Below are 13,142 nucleotides of genomic sequence, written 5' to 3'. Positions count from 1 at the left end.
TACAACAATGCAAACCAACCACAGCCTTCACACAGCACATTCAGTGATTTTCATATAGAGTGCTACGTGGCGTTACCAACATAACAACCTAAACAGCCTACTTACATAGTTTATGTTAAATTTGTAACAACCGATGCTGCATCAATGTGAAGCCAGACAAGAAGAGACACGCGCTCAAGTTCCGACATTCGGAAGGCAACATTAGTCCAGTGTCTGCAGATCATAGAGGTCTCGGACTCAGGACAATCTACTTATTCGAACTCTCATTCAAAGTGCCATCAGATGACATGGCGCCGGCCAGAGTGGCCGAGCGGTTCTAGGCGCTACAGTCTGGAACCGCGCGACCACTACGGTCGCAGGTTCGAATCCTGCCTCGGGCATGGATGTGTGTGATGTCCTTAGGTTAGTTAGGTTTAAGTAGTTCTAAGTTCTAGGGGACTGATGACCTCAGAAGTTAAGTCCCATAGTGCTCAGAGCCATTTGAGATGACATGGCGCCTGCAGTCAGGTCCTATGGAACAAACCACAGCCAAGTTGTAAAGAAGTTCACTACCTAACCAGAACTGAATAGAGTGTGACAGATACACATTGACCTGACTAAGCATGTTACATCCTACCTCTGCATCAGGGGATGCAAAGCAATCATCATATATGACGGCCAGACAAACGCCTGCTTGGGTTGTGGAAAAGTGCCTGCAGCGGCGGATTACTCAGCTGGAGCCTACAGATCTGATGCCTTCCACAACCCAGACATCTTTACCTCTCACATATGTAGCAGCACTTCGGACAATCAGATGCAAGGGCCTGACCACCCACACAATCTCTCGCAACCACCGATTTCAAGACGCGACAAAGTGGGGCAGCCATTGCCTAACACAGTCCACCTTCTACTCTGCCGGAAGGAGGTATGGCAGTTAATGCAACGGTTGTGCCTCTGGCTCCCTTTGTGCCTGGACGTTGGAATTCACTTCCATCATCTAACGCAGAGATGCACACTCATAAACAGCGGTCGACAAAGAGGCATGAGAACTGAAAGATGACTTCGGCTGGCGGGCTCACGACACAGTCACGAGCTGACGCGATCTCTCACCACCACAATGAACTTCCGATCGATGTCTCCATTTTGGATTGTGAAGCATCTCCTTTCACCAGGCTGGGTGGCGATTTGCTCTTGTCAGACGTGCAGCTGTTGATTGCCGGTCATACGCCGAACGGTACCCTGTGTCATGCGAAGTATTCCCACAGCCATCTCGTGTCACTGAGAAGACGTCTGAAGATCTAACCACTCACCCAATGACATGGTCAGATGATATTGTCCCCAAATCTCTGGCCAATCATGATTGTTACTTCAGGGGCATATGAATGATAGAATTTTTTGTGCAGTGAAGGGGCAGCTCAGCATAATTGATCTGCTGCTACAATAACACCTTCTCCCCTCTGTTGGTGTGAACTTCCCACTGCCTGTGCACCAGCTGCAAGCCTACAAAGTTGCCTCCATCAATCTCAGCATGATCGGCACACGTATCAAACTTCAACTGCTGTGCGATATGCCCAGGGCAGCGGACTTAGATGCTTTACTGCAGAAAGTTCGACTGGAGACTTTACGAGACCTCTAGGAGTTTGCTGATTACGTCACCCCTACTGCTATAGGAGGCAGTGGAACGGCTGTCCTCGTGTGAGGTGGAGTAGAGGTAAACAATGTTATGTATTTGCCATTGGCTTAGGGATTGGGGTTCAATATGCAGGGGACTCAATCTGTTAATGTTTGTACCCCTTTCTGGGACAGATAAAAGTGGTATCGGTCTCATGGTTTCATGTGAATGAAATTATGCCTCTCCTCATCGGCCTTTATGACTGGCGGAGACTTTAATAGCGTGCTGTCTCAGAAAGACCAACCAAGGTATATTCCACACCCAAACTGCGTCTATTGATACAACACCTATGACACGCTGACACTTGAAAGGTGTTACGTGGTAATCGCCGTGGCTTTGCTCATGTGACCAGTCATTCTGCCAGCAGACTCGATTGTATCTATGTCCCCTCTGACCCTGCGTTTGGTGATTCTAGCACGGAACACTGGCTCATGGCTTTCTTGGGCCATAGTGCATACATCTGCACAGTCAACCTCCGAAGGCAGGGGACGGAGGTTATAGATACTGAACCTGGTCCTCTTATGGGATCATGAATGTAAGCAACTCATAGCGAGAACGTGGGCCTCATGTGAACATCAACTGCTATAATATCTGTTGCTGCTTCAATGCTGACTCAAATGAATCAGACCAGCTTTATAATGTGTGCTTGTTAGTAACAGTAGGGAAACATCACTATTGCACCTTACGAGACGTCTAAGAATCTGCTGCTTACGTCACCCTACTCCCATAGGAGGCAGTGGAACGGCTGTCCTTGTGTGAGATGGAATAGAGTAAACAATGCTATGTACTAGCCATTAGCATGTGGATTGGGGTTCAGTATGTGGGGGACTCAATCTGTTAATGTCTCTACCCCTTCTGGGGTAAGCTTTGTGCTTACGAGAGGGCAGAGGAGCAGGCAGAGGTTTAGGGCACTCTCCTCCCCTTGGGGTGGGAAACTGCCCCTAAATGCAGAAGAATCAACAATGATCAACGGCTTGAGGATGCAGAAGCCAATGGAAATCACTGCATTGGAGACATGTAATGTATATCCACAAGACATATGACCTGTAATTGAACACGTGTCACCATAATCTTTCCTTAGGCGCTATTCTCCGAGAACATACAGTGCTCCCGTCATCCCCTGATCGTCAGGTGGTGATCCGTTGCTCCAAATTAAAAGTTCTCACCCTTACCCACCATAGGTTTGAAGTTGTTGTGGTGCAAGCGAGATGTTAGCACAGGATCACCGAATAACCTCCCTCTATGCGCCACATTATCTCCATATGGCTACAAAAAACTGGTACATACTCTGGATCTCATGAATGGTTGCGTTCGCCGACCACTAACACAGACTATGTTAGGAGATGCGCCATGATCATGTGACCTTGGCAGCAGTCCCCCAAACCCTCACTGGCACACTTGATGATATGGCACAAGTTTCCCTTTTGGAGGGGATCACTAGCGATGATGGTGTGGACATCCATGCCAAGGAGGTAATTAATGAATCAATGGGACCATACGATTTTCCGTTGGAATTCCACTAGACCTTTAAGGGTCTGATGACTCCAGAGTTGAAGGAGATGGTCCAAGAATTGCTGTCGTTAGCGGTTCCCACTGCGCCGCCTTTCGTGGAAGGTCTCTTTATACGGGTGTCCAACCAGCTGGAATCATGCGGATTCAATATTACCATCCAATCAACCTCTTCAAGCGCGATTTCAAGGACTTCACCAGAATCTTGATGATGTGTCTTATGGGAGTATTGGGCGAAGTTATTAAATGTGAACAAACGTCTTTTGGGGTGGGGGCAGTAATATGCAAAAGGCCCTTAGTGACTTTAGAGGTGTGAGCGCCCTTGCATCAACCTGTAAGTGGCACGTTGCCTTGGTCTCCATAAAGTGCGGCATTTTTTCCCAGCTGCCATGATATATCGTATGGCCTTTCAAATGGCCTTCCCTGCCGCCTTTACCAGGGCGGTCATTTGCATTCTCCATGGTGCCTCATCGAGGGTGATCAGTAAAGATTAGGTGGGAAGACACATCCTGATCTTATGTTCGGTCTGACAGGGCTGTTCCCTCTCAACGAACATCCATGCAATAGCGACGGAGCTGTTTCTACTGTTTCTATGTAGGCTGCAACAACATCTTTTGAATATCTCGCTGAGAGTGCAGTGCTCACATGGATGATCTAGTCTTTCTCGCCCGTTCTGAAGAGTAGATCTGGATGGTGCTAGAATGGATGGAGCAGTATGGGAAGGCAGGATACAGCAACATTAATGTGGCCAAGTCACGTGCCTTGGAAATCGGCAGATGGCTCCAAGAGAGGAATGTTTCCTGCTGCGGGAAATGGATACACATTGGTGTTCTCTGGGTTTTGTACATACGAGAGGACAGAGGAGCAGACAGTTGGGGCACTCTCTTGCCCTTGGGGAGGGAAACTGACCCTGAAGGCAGAAGAATCAACAATGATCAACGGCATGAGTATGCAGAAGCCAATGGAAATCACTGCATTAGACAGGTAATGAGTATCCACAGGACATGTGGCCTGTACTTGAATAAGTGTCACGATGATCTCTTCATAGGCAAAAGATTCCGGAATAGTCCCCCATTCGAATCTCCGTGAGGGGACTGCCAAGGGGGAGGCAACGAAAGGATAACGTTCTTCGAGTCGGGCCGTGGAATGTCAGAAGCTTGAACGTGGTAGGGAAGCTACAAAACCTGAAAAGGGAAATGCAAAGACTAAATCTAGATACAGTAGGGAGCAGTGGAGTGAAATAGAAAGAAGACAAGGACATCTCGTCAGATGAATATAGGGTAATATCAGCAGCACCAGAAAATGGTATAACGGGAGTAGGATTCATTTTGAATAGGAAGTTGAGGCACAGAATGTAGTACTAATATCAGTCCAGTGATAGGGTTGATCTTATCAGAATCGACAGCAAACCAACACCGACGAAGATAGTTCAGGTATACATACCGACGCCGCAATCTGAAAATGAAGGATAGAGAAAGTATATGAGGATATTGAAAGGTTAATAGAGTAAGTAAAGGGAGACGAAAATCTAATAGTCATGGGGAACTGGAATGCAGTTGTAGGGGAAGGAACAAAAGAAGAGGTTACAGGAAAATATGAGCTTGGGGCAAAGAATAAGAGAGAGGAGAAAGGCTAATTAAGTTTTGTAATAAATTTCAGCTAATAATAGCGAATAACCTGTTCAAGAATCACAAGAGGAAGAAGAATCCTGGGAAAAGGCCAAATGATACGGGAGATTTCAGTTAGGTTTCATCATGGTCAGACGGGATTCCAAATCAGATACTGGATTGTAAGGCAAATCCAGGTGCAGATATAGACTAAGGTCACAATGCAGAGGTGATGAAGAGTAGGCTGATGTTTAAGAGATTAGTCAGAAAGAATCAATATGCAAAGAAGTGGGACACCGAAGTACTAAGAAATGACGCAATACGCTTGAAATTATAGAAGCTATAGATACAGCAATAAGGAATAACTCAGTAGGCAGTACTGTTGAAGAGGAATGAACATCTCTAAAAAGGGCAATCACAGAACTTGGAAAGAAAAACGTAGGTACAAAAAAAAGTAACTGATACGCAACACAGAGCAAACTATGTAAACGAGCAGTTATCGAGTATTGCGGAGAAGTTACAGCAAAAATGCCCCAAAACAAATATAACACCTGTAAATAATGTTGCACCAAATACAATTATTTTACTTCCAACCACAGAGAAAGAAGTCAATAAAACTGTTCAAAAAGTAAAAAATATAAAGTTAGTAGCCTTAGATGAAGTACCAATGTGTGTACTGAAACAATGCATAGGGATTGTACAAGACCCCTTAACAGATATAATAAATGAATCCTTCACATCAGGGACATTTCCAGAGCAGTTAAAACAGGCAAGACTTGTACATTTGCTTAAGAAAGGCAAGGCAAAAGACATAGAAAATTACCGGCACATTTCCATGCTGTCAGCATTCTCAAAAATAATAGAAGCAATTATGAAAGACAGATTAATGACTTACCTGAATAAATACAATCTTTTAAGCGAATCACAGTTTGGTTTCCGAAGTGGCAAAAATACGGAGTCAGCCGTAGTAGAATTCACAAAAGTTGTACTTGATGGTCTTGATGATCTTTCTAAAGCGCTTGATACAGTCGACACCAAGATTCTATTAAATAAATTAGAAGCATTAGAAATAAGAGGGGTAGCTAATGACTGATTTCAATCATACCTAACAGATAGGGTACAAAGAGTAGAGATAACACATACTTCGAATAGATCTAAACATTTGTTAAAACAATTATCTGAATCAAAATACATTAATATACGGGTTCTGCAAGGTAGCATATTAGGACCAATACTGTTCCTGATATACATCAATGACTTTCCCAATAGTGTTACTCATGGTGAAAAAATTCTCTTCGGTGATGACAGCAATATTACAGTCACTGAGAAAACAAGAGAACTCCTTGCCGAGAAAGCAAATGAAACTCCCAATTTTACGATTGGTCAATAAGCAAAAAGTGACATTGAACATAAAGAAAACTAATGCCATGAATTTCAGTTTTAAGAGAAAAAGTGACAATGTTAAATTAAATTTAGATGGCACCTCTATAAACTGTGTAACAAATGCATAATTTCGAGGAATGAATATTGATTCTCAGTTGAAGTGGTGTGAACACACAAAGATACTTGTAAACAGAATGTCACCAGCATGTTATGCCCTTAGAATCCTATCATCAGTGTGTAACATGCAGTGTCTTTTAGTTACATATTATTCATATGTACACTCAATTCTTAGCTATGACGTTCTTTTTTGGGGAACAAACGCACAAAATATGAACACAGTTTTCAAACTCCAGAAATGAGACATAAGAATAATAACCAAAAATACTAGTGGAGCTCATTGTAAAGATCTGCTCAAAACACTGGGTATTTTAACTGCTCCCTGTTAATACATTTACCAGTCAGTTGTACACATCAAAAATAACTTTGGTAATTATTACACAAACAGCTCTGTCCATGACCATGCAACAAGAGATAGACTCAGCTTACATTTACCAAGAAAAAATAAACATAAAACTCAAAACAGCTTTTTCTACCGAGGAATAAAACTGTACAATAAATTATCCAAAACAGATTAAATAAATTCCAAAAATACACCTATTTAAAAAGGCAGCTAAAAAGTACCTGTTATGCAATACATTTAAATCGGCCGCCCGCCCTCAGGAGCTCAGTTCGTCAGCGCACCTGACGATGGCTACATGTCTGATCGCCGAAATATTGTGCACGTTGGACACCATGAACCGGCAGTATACCCATGGGCTGTTCGAGCAACAAATACGCCGGGAGAAACTGAAGAATCACAAATAATAATAATGATTATAAAACATCCAACATTCCACATAACACCATGGCTTTATGTTTTTTCCCCTCTTTTTTCCTTTCTAGAAATACTTACCCCATATGCATAGCACAATACTAACACCTCTTCCTCTTTCTGAGCTCCAACATCTCACTCATTATGGAAGAATGCTGACTCAGTTTTTCAGGATAGAAAATGGTAAGTTGCGGTACAGAAAATGGCCCAGAGATAACCAGTGTGTGTGTGTGTGTGTGTGTTTGTGTGTGTAGTGAGTGAAGTGTTATGAAACAATGTGTGTATAGTGCGTGCAGTGACTGATAGAGTTATGTGTGAAAAGTGTGGCATTACATTATTGAATAAGTTATTTGTAAAAAAAGTATTTTATACCAGAAGGAAATCTAATGATTGACTCTAACTAGAAGTCTATAAATTAGCTTATTTTAAATTAATCTAAACTTGTAAATATTTTGACATGTCCTATATCCTTGTAAAAAGAGATCTACAGATGAATAAAGCTACTACTAGTACTACTACTACTACTACTACTAAAGAAGGTAATTGCGAAGAGACAATAGTTAACACAAGAAATACTTCAGGTGATCGATGAAAGAAGGAAGTACAAAAATGTTCAGGGTAATTCTGGAATACAGAAATACAAGTCACTTAGGAATAAAAAAATAGGAAGTGCAGGAAAGCTAAGACGAAATGGCTGCGTGAAAAATCTGAAGAAATCGAAAAAGAAATGATTGTTGGAAGGACTAACTCAGCAGACAGGAAAGTCAAAACAACCTTCGGTGAAATTAAGAGCAAGGGATGTAACATTAAAAGTGCACCGGAAATTCCACTATTATATGCAGAGGACAGAGCCGATAGGTGGAAAGAGTACACTGAAGGCCTCTATGATGGGGAAGACTTGTCTGATATGAGTGAAGAAGAAACAGGAGTCAATACGGAAGATATAGGGGATCAAGTATTAGAATCAGAATTTAAGAGAGGCAGAAGGGATAGCAACATTCCATCAGAATTTCTAAAATCGTTGGGAAAGTGGCAACAAAACGACTATTCGCGTTGGTGTGTAGAATGTATGAGTCTGGCGACATATCATCTGACGTTCGGAAAAATATAATCCACACAACTCCGAAGACTGCAAGAGCTGACAAGTGCGAGAATCAGCTTAACAGAGACGATTCTGACGTTGCGCTTGATAACGAAAGCAAGACCAAAGAAAAATCAAGACATGTTCGACAATGTAAAATGGTGCAAGATGTTCGAAATTCTGAGGAAAGTAGAGATAACTATATGAAGAGACGGGTAATACACATTATGCACTAGAGCCAATAGGGAATAATAAGAGTGGACGACGAAGAAGGAAGTGCTTGGATTAAAAAGGGTGTAAGAGAGGGATGTAGTCTTTCGCCCCTACTTTTCCATCAGTACATCGAAGAAGCACTGATGGAAATAAAAGAAAGGATCAGGAATGGGATTAAAATTAGAGGTGAAAGGATATCAATGATACGATTCACTCATGACATTGCTATCCTGAGCGAAACTGAAGAAGAATTACACGATCTGATCTAGTGAGTACAGAATATGGTTCGAGAGTAAATCGAAGAAAAAAGTAACGAGAAGTAGCAGAAATGAGAACAGCGAGAAACATAACATCACGATTGATGATCACGATGTAGATGAAGGTAAGGAATTCTACTATCTAGCAGCAAAATAGGCAACGACGGACGGAGAAAGGAGGACATCAAAATCAGAATAGCAATGGCCAAGAGAAGTCTACTTGTACAAAATATAAGCCATACTGAGATTGGAATACATCCTGCAGATAATTGAGAACTTAGGTTGTAAGTGCTACTCTGAGATGAAGAGGAATTTTTGAGGGGGGGGGGGGTCATCAAACCAATTAGAAGACTTAAAAAAATAATTTACGATAGATTTCCGCAGTACGACGGCGCTAAACTATAAGTTTATATTACAAGCTCTCTGCGTAGGTACCCGAGACTACTTCCTGTGAGCTTTAGATAAGGTCCAAAGGGTTACCTTCATTAACACCCACACTGCGTCCCGGATGCCTCATTTGGCGCAAGTCCTACTGATGATTCCAATGATGGCACAGCGGATCCAGTCGGATTTTGGTTGCTTTGTTAGTAATGCCCTCACACTCCCCCTCGCCGCAGAGGACTTATCAATGTTAGAGCACGTGTAGCAGCCCTTTACATCAACACCATGCTAAAATACGGAATCGTCGACACAGTTTCATTGGTCTCCTCACTGATGAACTGTTCCTACGTCCTGCCTGCCCCGTGTTGCAGTCGCTCACATCGGCCCTCCAATGTCAAAGCATGCTTCCTCGATTACAGCTATGTGCATATGAATTTCACCCGTACCAGGGCACATAGGGGCGTGATGTGTACGATCTGTTGAAGACGAATCACCTTCGGAATGTGGTTGAAAGATGCCATCCACGAGGCGTGGGGCCTACAGTGTGGTGAGCGATTGACCAAAAATACTTCCGACGTAGATCCGCGCCACCTGAAGTCCGGATCATGTAGAAGGCGGCCCAATTTTCAGCCGTTCTGCGCATCCCCCTCCTTTAGCTGCTGCCTGCCAATAATATTCATTCTCTTTCCGAGGGGTTAGCAGCGAGCTACAGCTAGATGGCGTGGATCTCGCTCCTGCATGCTCTCTGTTGCTGTACTTCACGACAATCGAATTATTCATTCAATTGTCAGTTTTTTTCTTGTATCAGTATGGTTGTGAATGTGTACCCGTAAATGTTTTAGTTCATTTAAAATAAGTGAGGTGACAACAATAAACGTGAAGTGCTTCACAAGCAAAAGAGGGGGATTATTTACCGCATGTATAACTTTTTCAAACGTGAATTTGAAAACAATCTCCTACTGTTGACATTTGAAGACACAGGAGCAGACTGCAGAACTGTGAAGAGAATTATAAACGAAAGTGTCAGGGCTTTAGGAACCATAGAAAAAGTTGGTTTCGTCTCACCTGGAAAGGATCAAAATCGCATGTAACACAAATGGATGGTTTTTTTAACAGGGATGTTTAAAGTACTCCATATGACTGGTGAATGCCCGACATCGTTAATACTTGTTACGGCAATGCATGAGAAAACTGGCTTCAAACGTAGAGTTTCGTTAATGTAAAGAACTTTAAAAGACATTGGTTTCAGATGTGTTAAGAAGAGCGTTTTTAGATCAAAGAAGTGACGTATAATGATTCACGATAGAAATGAAGGAGTTAGTTCAACAGTGTATTACCTCGACGAAACATGGGTCAATCAGAATAATTCCAGGAACACCTGCTGGAAAATGAGTAACGGTACTGGCGGTTTTGAAGTTATCAAAGGAATAGATTCTCGGATAATTATTCTGCATCCTGGCTCGTCCTCTGATTTTATTCCTGAGAGTAAACTTGTACTTATGTTTAAGAAAAACAGCAGTTACCACCATTCGGAAATGAACGCTGTCAGATTCGTGACGTAGTTCACAGTTCCTATCGCACTTTGCTTCGAAGTAGGTCGTTATTACGTAAAAATGGCTCTGAGCACTATGGGACTTAACATCTGAGGTCATCAGTCCCCTAGAACTTAGAACTACTTAAACCTAACTAACCTAAGGACATCACACACATCCATGCCCGAGGCAGGATTTGAACCTGCGACCGTAGCGGTCACGCGGTTCCAAACTGACGCGCTTAGAACCGCACGGCCACACCGGCCGGCGTTATTACGTACCATGCTAGTTATAATTCAGCTGTTACAGAGAAAACACCAAGTACAAACATCAGAAAAGCGGACATTTTCGCCCGGCTTAAAAATGAAAATATTTCGCACATTATAAAACAGACTGGTGCCGATCTCCTGGCGCTCTTTGACTTTTGCAAGACACGCGACAGAACGTACAGACTTGACTTCCTTGCACGTGAATGGGATCACACAGATTTTCTTTTACCATCATATCACTGTCAGTATAACCCCATGGAATTAATCTGGACAAATAGTAAAGGCTATACTTTAAACTAATCCTGCTCATTATCTTTTAATCTGTTGAGCTAAATATACCGCCTATTCGCTTTAACAACTGAAGCAATTAGTACTCGAAACGATATTTCTGTTACGGTAAGAGAAAAACCTGTGGCAAAAATTAATAGTTTCCTAAAACTTTTTGAGGCTATAGTAGCTGAAAAAGACGAGAATAGTGTAAATTTACGATAAATGTAAATAATATACACTCCTCTTGAAAGGGAAAACTAGATGTAACACCATATGTTAGTTCTAATATGTGCCGCTGATGTTGTTGTCTTCAGTCCAGGGACTGGGAAAATAGTCAAAATACACCTGTTCCTCGTGTAGCTATGTAACGAAATTGCGGAGCGAGTCTTCTTGAACGAGGATAGGCTTTCAGTTAACAAAACTTTCTAAAAGAGTGCAATTTAAGTTTAGGCCTACAACTGACGATAATAATATGAGTTTATTGCGGCGCTCATAAATGTTCGAAATATCACGACACTCACTAATGCCGATACACTCAGTGCACACACTTGCAACGCCAGCCGTAAAATGTTAGAATCTAGAATTTCGAATCGGCAAACGAATCTGGCACTCGCTGTCTTCCACAGAGGAAATTTCGGAAATCTGCTTTTATATGTAAACAAACAAGCCAATTGCAGGGATTTTTTTACTTAGCCGATTCTGCGACAACTTCTACACTGGAGTGCCGAAGACAAACACTGCAGTGTCGGTTTATTTCAGTCAAAACAGCGAAAATTATGGAGCAGCAACAAAGCAGTCTTCTGCTTGGAGCAGCTGAAATGTTCCTGCGTAACAGTCTTACACTTCCTTCTGTCACTGGACTCGCTTTCGGGAGGACGACGGTTCAATCCCGCGTTCGGCCATCCTGATTCAGGTTTTGCGTGATTTCTCTAAATCGCTCCAAGCAAATGCCGGGATGGTTCCTTTGAAAGGGCACGGCCGACTTCCTTCCCTAATCCGATGAGACCGATGACTTCGTAGTTTCGTCTCTTCCCTCAAAACAACCCAACAACTTCCTTCTGTATCCTATTTCATCTGCCTCCGTGTTTATCTTTAAATGAGGTATGCTTGCTTCTTCTCCTCTATTAATGTGGCGATTTCTTCGATTCACATTGTCAGTACTTAGGCCCAAGCGTTAGATATTACTATTTTCAACAGCCATCCCCTCACCTGCTGACGAAACAGTTCTTTTTAACTTTTTGAACGGTGCGTTTTTGATTCATGCTTTACTGACATTGTGCTCAATCTTTGATCTTATTCTTTTGGATTCCTTCTCGGGAATGCTTTTTTATCTTTAGCTTTCCAGTTTTCGTTGGTCAGAAGTCCACGAATAATTTTCATTTGTAACCCGCCCTGCTCCCATGCCCTCCTCCATAGTTTGGTGGACCCTAGCTCCTCATCGTTAGATATACGCTGCTTCATTAGGATGTACAAACACGCATTTAGCAAGGAATCTGCATTGTTCTATATCAGATGCGTTTTTGCTTTGCCAACGGATTGAAATGTGCTGTTAGAAAGTCATAATGTTCTTTTCAGTCGTGAACTGCGTAAATTCATCTCGAGTGAATAACGATATTTCATCAGTCAGAAAATAATGTGTTTCCACCGAGCGAGGGATTAGCATTATATATATATATATATATATATATATATATATATATATATGTATGTATGTATGTATTGATAACTTCCGAAAATAGTCAAAAAAGGATGTTTGTTCGCATTGACATGTACTGAAATACAGGGTGAGTTGTTCTTTATCAGTACTGTAAATCATAAACGCTGATTTGCTATGAAATCTTCATTTTGGCGAGAGTGTTTTTACTCCGCAAAAATAAATCAGTGGGTAACAAGCAGGAGAGAATGGACCAAAAGGTGTTTATTCATTTATTGATTGATTTTATTTCGTGTGTGTCACGTTTCCCTACATCCTTTCCCTTATGCGACCTGAGCTGTATGAATGAGATATTATGTGAAGTAGCAGAAAGCTTTAGTCAGAGGTTGTAGCATTGCATGAGTAGAGTGGTTCTGTGGTAGAATGGTACCAACCCCCTAAACATGAACAAGTTTGGCAAAGAA

This window comes from Schistocerca nitens, chromosome 8 (assembly GCF_023898315.1).
Source record: "Schistocerca nitens isolate TAMUIC-IGC-003100 chromosome 8, iqSchNite1.1, whole genome shotgun sequence".
Lineage (NCBI taxonomy): Eukaryota > Metazoa > Arthropoda > Insecta > Orthoptera > Acrididae > Schistocerca > Schistocerca nitens.
This window is presented reverse-complemented; position numbering follows the sequence as displayed.